At 34.8% G+C, this 6,487-nt stretch overlaps 1 long non-coding RNA gene across 1 annotated transcript; it reads right to left on the bottom strand.

The window, feature by feature from the left end:
* Window positions 1-901: 901 nt before the first annotated feature.
* Window positions 902-4,697, bottom strand: LOC135196716 (uncharacterized). The gene is made up of 4 exons (XR_010310430.1): window positions 4,545-4,697; window positions 2,852-2,981; window positions 2,162-2,285; window positions 902-1,943 (listed from the first exon to the last, which is right to left on the bottom strand). It is a non-coding gene; the product is annotated as an uncharacterized LOC135196716 (long non-coding RNA).
* Between the last annotated feature and the right edge of the window lie 1,790 nt (window positions 4,698-6,487).

Here is a 6,487-nt window from a genome sequence, read left to right as displayed (position 1 = left end):
TGTCCAAAGAAATTCCTGAACAGCAGCTGTGACGAGGCGCCCAGAAGCTGCTGCTCAAGTCAAGGTCTTCACGCGGTTCGCGTCAACCTGCAGTTGAAAATATATTTTAATTAAATTACCAATTCACAGATTTCTCTAGCTTATTCACATGTTGCGAAATTGTGTCTTTCTAGAACACTTAATAATACCGAGGTATGCGTGTTCTCGTATTCAGCTGTTTCGTGAGATCTATATAATCAACTTCAGATAATCATTGTCAATGGCCATAACATTAATCATGAAAATCTATAATTTAATAGTAAACTTTTAAGCAATGCATTATGTGGTAAATGAAATATTAATTTTTCGTCAGCATCGTTATTATTCGGACAGTAGGCACGTGTTCAAATGTATGGACACTGGCCGTACAATCTAACAATATTTTTAAAGAGCTCATAGCTTCTTTTCTAACTCCTTAGTCAGTAGGGGAATAGAACAGTGGTTGCAATACCAGTTCGACATTTGGTCTACTCTATCCGCATCCAGATTCTAACTAGACCTTTTCATTCACGAATCCGGTTCATTCTCGAAATCTTATTAATTCTTTCCGAATACTGATTTACCGCGAAGTATCTACTCTCATTTAGCGTGGCGAGTTCGCTGGTCATTTAATTGATAAAAATTATCACTGAAAGCCATCAGTGACCTAATGAGGTGGATGTAATCTCCTGTAGACACAGTAACATTCCAGTGTGACTTGAAACTGGTCAAACAATTTGATGCTGAAAATATTTATTAACACTTCAGTACTAAACCGCACGCGTGCTTCATGTAAAGTGTGAATAGATGAAAGCAATTTGCTTCATTATAAACTTAATTACAAAATGGTGAAAGTCTTAAACAAGGGCTAATAAAATCTAAATAGTCTCCTTGTGATATATTAAAGACAAAATCCAATTTGGTGTTATCAATTTGGTGTTATTATTAATTAGTCATAAACCTGTTACAGTAAGTTAGGCCCCACATGAGGATTTTGAAATCAAATTAATATTACAAAATTCCAGATTCTGCAATATATGCATAATGCTAATAATCCCAATCTAAAAATATGGACTTTTAAAAACTTTTCAAGGTCTAGTCAACTAACAACTACAACAAATAATTCTTTCTAGGCAAGTTCAGTCCAGTTCCAGTCATTTAAAAGCACACAGTTAAATAAATTCTTGTCTAGGCATATTTCAGTTCAGCTAGGAACCAAGTCTGCTCAAGAAAAATAAAAATGTAGAATTACCGACGAGATTCTTTCAGAAACATGCCCGTTTGTCATAGTCCGCCTTTGCAGGTCTCTCAAAAACACACAATTAAGATTATTTTGCTGTTTTATATCCACTCATATGTATACTCTTAAGCAGTATTGCCCTTAATGATGGATATACAAGTAGACAAACGGACTTAGAGCTAAACACTGAAGCAGAGTAACCTGTGGTTACAAGACAATACAAAATTGCTGCTGTCTACCTTACAACTTGGCATAACTGTTACCGTCCCTGAATTAACATTAAAATTAGGGGGACTCTGAATTAGTGACCATGAACGAACTCCAGGAAGGCAACGCTGACAGAATGTCGAAAGATACCTTCCTGGGATTTAGTTTTCCCGGATAATCGCAGCATCAGCAATTTGCCGTAGTAAGAACCTATAATCTTGCAATGCTCACACTCTTCGTCCAGTCAACAGTAAACTACCGCATCAATTACCATCACATCGTGAAGTTCCTTGTCTAGTTTTCGAAATGCTCTCTCAGTTTAAAATTTGTTGGAGATTCTTCTACCGGAAGTCCCCTTTTCTCATTCTCAGATGTCTAGAATTGCAGTCTCATCATCTAGAAACTGACGAAACTACACTTACTTCTTCAGCCTGTTGAAGACGCGGAGTATGCCCGTCTTGAGGAAGGCCTTGACGTCCTGCATGGGAGAGAAACTTCTATTTAGCCTTGTTAAGGTAATTTGAAGGCAAGATATTTTAAAGCTAACAAATTGATTTTGAAAAACTTGAGTAATCAATTCTAGTTCAGATAGTCCTGATATTAATGGCAGCTATAGTATGAAACTCAAGGTAGCACATCAAGAGCCGATAATATTTAAGAACAAAATTTATATAAGAGAAAGAAGGTTGACATTACCGTTGAGGGCAGAGCAGCTTGTCGAGTGGCGAGGACAAACCTCTCTTTCGGTCTGAGGACGGTCGTCCGAGAGAGTATCCTGGATACTTGTCATTTCTATAGAATGGGAACACTTCTGATGCTTCTGCAAATGTTACAGATGGGGAAAAATGAACAGTCGAATTGTAAACATAAGGAAACATATTCTAAGATGATATGAACTGGTCTTAAAGATTCAAAGTACACCGTAGTGTTTTAACAAATATGAAAACATTAACACAACAAACTTAAAAGTGAGTTGTTACCGAAGATTAAGCCATGCTAAAGTCAGCTTTCACGAAACTCAGCCGTCAAATAATAAATGACTTTACTAGCTCAAGGTTATTAGTCTCTCGATATAGGCCACAAACTATTCTTATAGTAGAAATTATTAACTAAGATTTTCACAAGATTAATTGCTTTAGATATTTCCACTATCAGCAAAATGTTAAATGACTGCTTTTAAGTTATTAAGTCACCGTTTCTAGACAGGAATTATTAGAGTAGCTGGCTTCCTGTGTTTTGTAATATTTACTTCAGAAGTCTCTTGTGGACATAAGTTATTGCAACAGGTTTATGATTTATAACCAATACAAAATGAGATTATATCTGCAATATATTACATTAAAGAAACTAGTAAATATACGCAATTAAAAAAAACTAGATCCCCACCTTCTTCCTTCTACAGCAGATGATGCATTGATCGACGACCCAAGCTGTAGAATAAGCTATATAAAACAGGAGAAGGATTGTCCAGAGCGCAACGTTACACCAGAACATGTTGAAGTACGGGATTTGCATTCTGAAAACAGGTTATGCAATTTATAAAACATAGCGATGAAATATTAAATTAACACCAAGTATTAAATTAAAAATATCTGCAGTTTGAACATTGGCTAGACTGACCATTATGAGAAATTTGTAAATAAAAAAAAATAAAATCTTTGCAGGTGAAGAGGACTATGTAATAACACCTTGATACAAACATTAAACTGGTCAGTAATTGGCGTTATTGTTCCAGTACTATGAAATTAATACTGACAGAGATAAAAAAAACAAAGGTTAGCTTTTGAAACTGCCACAAGTAAAGCCTGCTTCGTTGAGAATTTGCTTTCTTATAATCCTGTATACTTATGGAATTTGTTTCAGTCTAAATAACAGTCTTCTTTGTGGATAAAAGTCCAGTGACTGACAGCAACTGATATATTAAGAAGCGTAATACTTCTCATTTTCTTTGTTTATAATAATCCAATTGTTAATAGGATCCGACTATCTTAATGTTTTAATTTATCCTGATGACTTGGTCAGGAACACAAGGGTGATTTTGTGATATACTGCATAATTATAGCTGGCTCATTTTAAATGGAAGCCTGGCCTTCGTTTATAGAATATGATGTAAAGGAAATGGCAATTCGTACTTTAACTTTGAATTCAAAGAAACTTCTGCAAATAATAAAGTTTTCACCCACGAGCAAAATGTCACCCAAAACTGGAGTCCCAAAGCAGAGAGGCTTTAAAAGGGAAGTCTTGTTTTTAACCCACCACATGCTCGTAAATTAGACTGAATGGCTAGCATGATCGGCAAGGTTTATGTCCAACTAGTACGAATCTGTTATGTTTATGACAAATTAATTAATACGAATCTGTTATGTATATGACAAATTGATTAATATCTAGGCTTGCAATATAAACCTTTTCATCGCAAGTTAAAATGCGGATGGAGGCAACACCTAATAATATATAGTTCATGTTTAAGTGAGAAACTGTGTACCAGTACTCTCAAAGGTTCTGGGTACAATGTCAGACCGAATAAATCAGTTTCTATGAAATAAATCTAACATTAAGTTTGGTAAAAAATACCCCAGTGGAGCTCTAATCGATACCCCGAACATAATTTGACGCCAATGTCTTAAAACTTAACCAGTTATATTCCACCCACAGATATCAATAAAAGCCTAAGTAATACCGAGGTTGTTTCAAGGTAAATGGATTCTCCAAGATAACTAGATACTCTGATGGTAGAGGAATTATTTACGTATTCAACACAACGTTAATATTAAAACCTACCAAAACGAATGGCCTTTACAGCACAAACATGAATGAAAATACAAGAAACAAGCAGCTTTTACCAGCAATTCACAGGACTTTCAATTCAGCACGATAATAGGAATGTAAAACTTTCCTAAACAAAAGGTCTTTACCTTTTTTATTATGATTACCGTCGAAACACGATTACTCAACTCGTGGAGAACTGAAATTGTAAAGATAATCTCCAAGATAAACTAGACGCCCAGTTCACATAATAGATATTTACAGATTCAGCGCAACAATGGCATTACAAATAGGCAGAAATAACATTCTTTACCTTTTTATTTATGCAAGCACCGTCGAAAAACACTCAGATGAATACTCAAGTCTTTAAGAACGAAAAGAGCAAAGCTTTAGGTCTGAAAGCTGAGACTGGACTGACGAGTCTGAGAGTAGGTTCGTCCATTCACATTTTCGACGAAACTTAAAAAAACTAAAAATACAGATACAGGAGAAAAGAAAGTGCTGAACTATTCCTGCGCAGTTTCGGAAATTGTTCGACGAGATCTAGGCAGTTTTAGGAATCGGCAACTTCAATTGATGGAAAGATAAGCACTGAGTTCAACGGAGTACCGCAAGGAGATAGTAATTAGAATATCTGTCATCAGGGAATGAGGATATTATCACTTACAGCAAGAGCCTTAATGCCGAGGAGAACTGCAAACCAGAGATATCATCAAATAGAGACACAAGTAGTTAATTTTAAGTCGTCTGGGAATACGTTCCAATACTACAGAGAAAGGACCGAGACCAATAAAAAGGGAAATGTTTATTGTGACTGGATGTCGCGAAGTGAGGAATCAGGGCACAAAAATTAATACCAATGCCTATCTCGTTGATGATTGTTTAGCTGTTCTTCCTGTCGGTATTGATGTAAATGATTTACTCTCTAAATTAAATAACCAGGTACCATCGATTAAGTTTACTCTAGAATTAGAAAAAGACAATTGCCTCCCTTTCTTAGACGTTTTGATACATAGAAAACCATTTCAATGTAAATTCAGTATTTATAGGAAACCGACTAACAACTTAACTTATGTTCATTTCTTCTCAGGCCACCATCTTAATATAAAAATATCAATTTTTTCCTCTATGTTTTTACGAGTATTGCGAATTGTCAGTCCACAATATTTGGATCAAGAAATTGAATACATATGAAAAATAGGGAAAGATTTATGCTATCCTTCACATATATTAGACATTTGTTATAATAAAGCCCACAAAAAGTTTTATACTGTAAATAACACATAGAAAGAAAATTCTAAGAACATTCTCAGTTTTTTTGCCTTATTTTAAACGGATTTTGAAACACCATTAACCATTGTTAAAAGCTTTTAATGTCAACCTTGTTTTTTTCCTATAATAACACACTAAAAAGAATGCTAATAAAAAATGGCCCCAGAGAAAGCAACAACATAATATATAAAATTCCATGTATGGATTGTCCCTCATTTTATCTCGAACAGTCCAGCAAAGGCTTAGAAGTAAAGCTAAGCCAGCATAAATATTCTGTAAAAACTGGGCAAAAATCTAATGCATTATTCATTCATTTAAGTGAAAACAACCACCAAATAAATTGGATTGAGAGTTCAGTAATTGCAAGGTCAAGAGATGTCTTATCACGAAATCTTTTAGAATCTGCTTTATACAACTTACTTTTCATTGTAATTTCAATGTTAGTCGTGGCCTTTTTCATTTAGACCCTTGTATCTGTAACATGTTTAAGAATGACCTCAAAGATATAATTACTGACTTAAATAAAAATCAGTTGCCTTAGAGTTATTAATTTTTGTTGTAATGTATGTCTGTCATGTATTGTGAATATGGTTTTGTTTACCAAGTTCTGAATAGCTGTCACCTTTAATCCTTTAATTGTCTGGAAATTGCATCTGAGATGATTGTCTTAAACCTTTAAGGGTAGGCTCCACTTTGGGGGGTGCCGATCGTAAAAATATTTTGCCAAAAATACACTAATCAAGACAGGCTATGAAATTTTCAGGCATTATTAGCACTATAATAATGCATATTCCCTGTGAGTTTTATCATCCTACAGGGAAAATTAATGATTTTATGAAAAAAAATGTGAAAAAACGGACATTTCCGGCCCCTCGTACTGAAGGTTATTTGGTGATTGGGTGAGAAACTACAGTCCTTGAATAGAAATTCGGTCTGACAGAATGTTGGTATATCCACCTGGAACATGCACAAAAAAAATTATCA

The sequence above is a fragment of the Macrobrachium nipponense genome, chromosome 18, assembly GCF_015104395.2.
Source record: "Macrobrachium nipponense isolate FS-2020 chromosome 18, ASM1510439v2, whole genome shotgun sequence".
NCBI classification, from domain to species: domain Eukaryota; kingdom Metazoa; phylum Arthropoda; class Malacostraca; order Decapoda; family Palaemonidae; genus Macrobrachium; species Macrobrachium nipponense.
The sequence above is the reverse complement of the archived record's forward strand: the minus strand, read 5'-3'. Positions and strand labels throughout refer to the sequence as shown.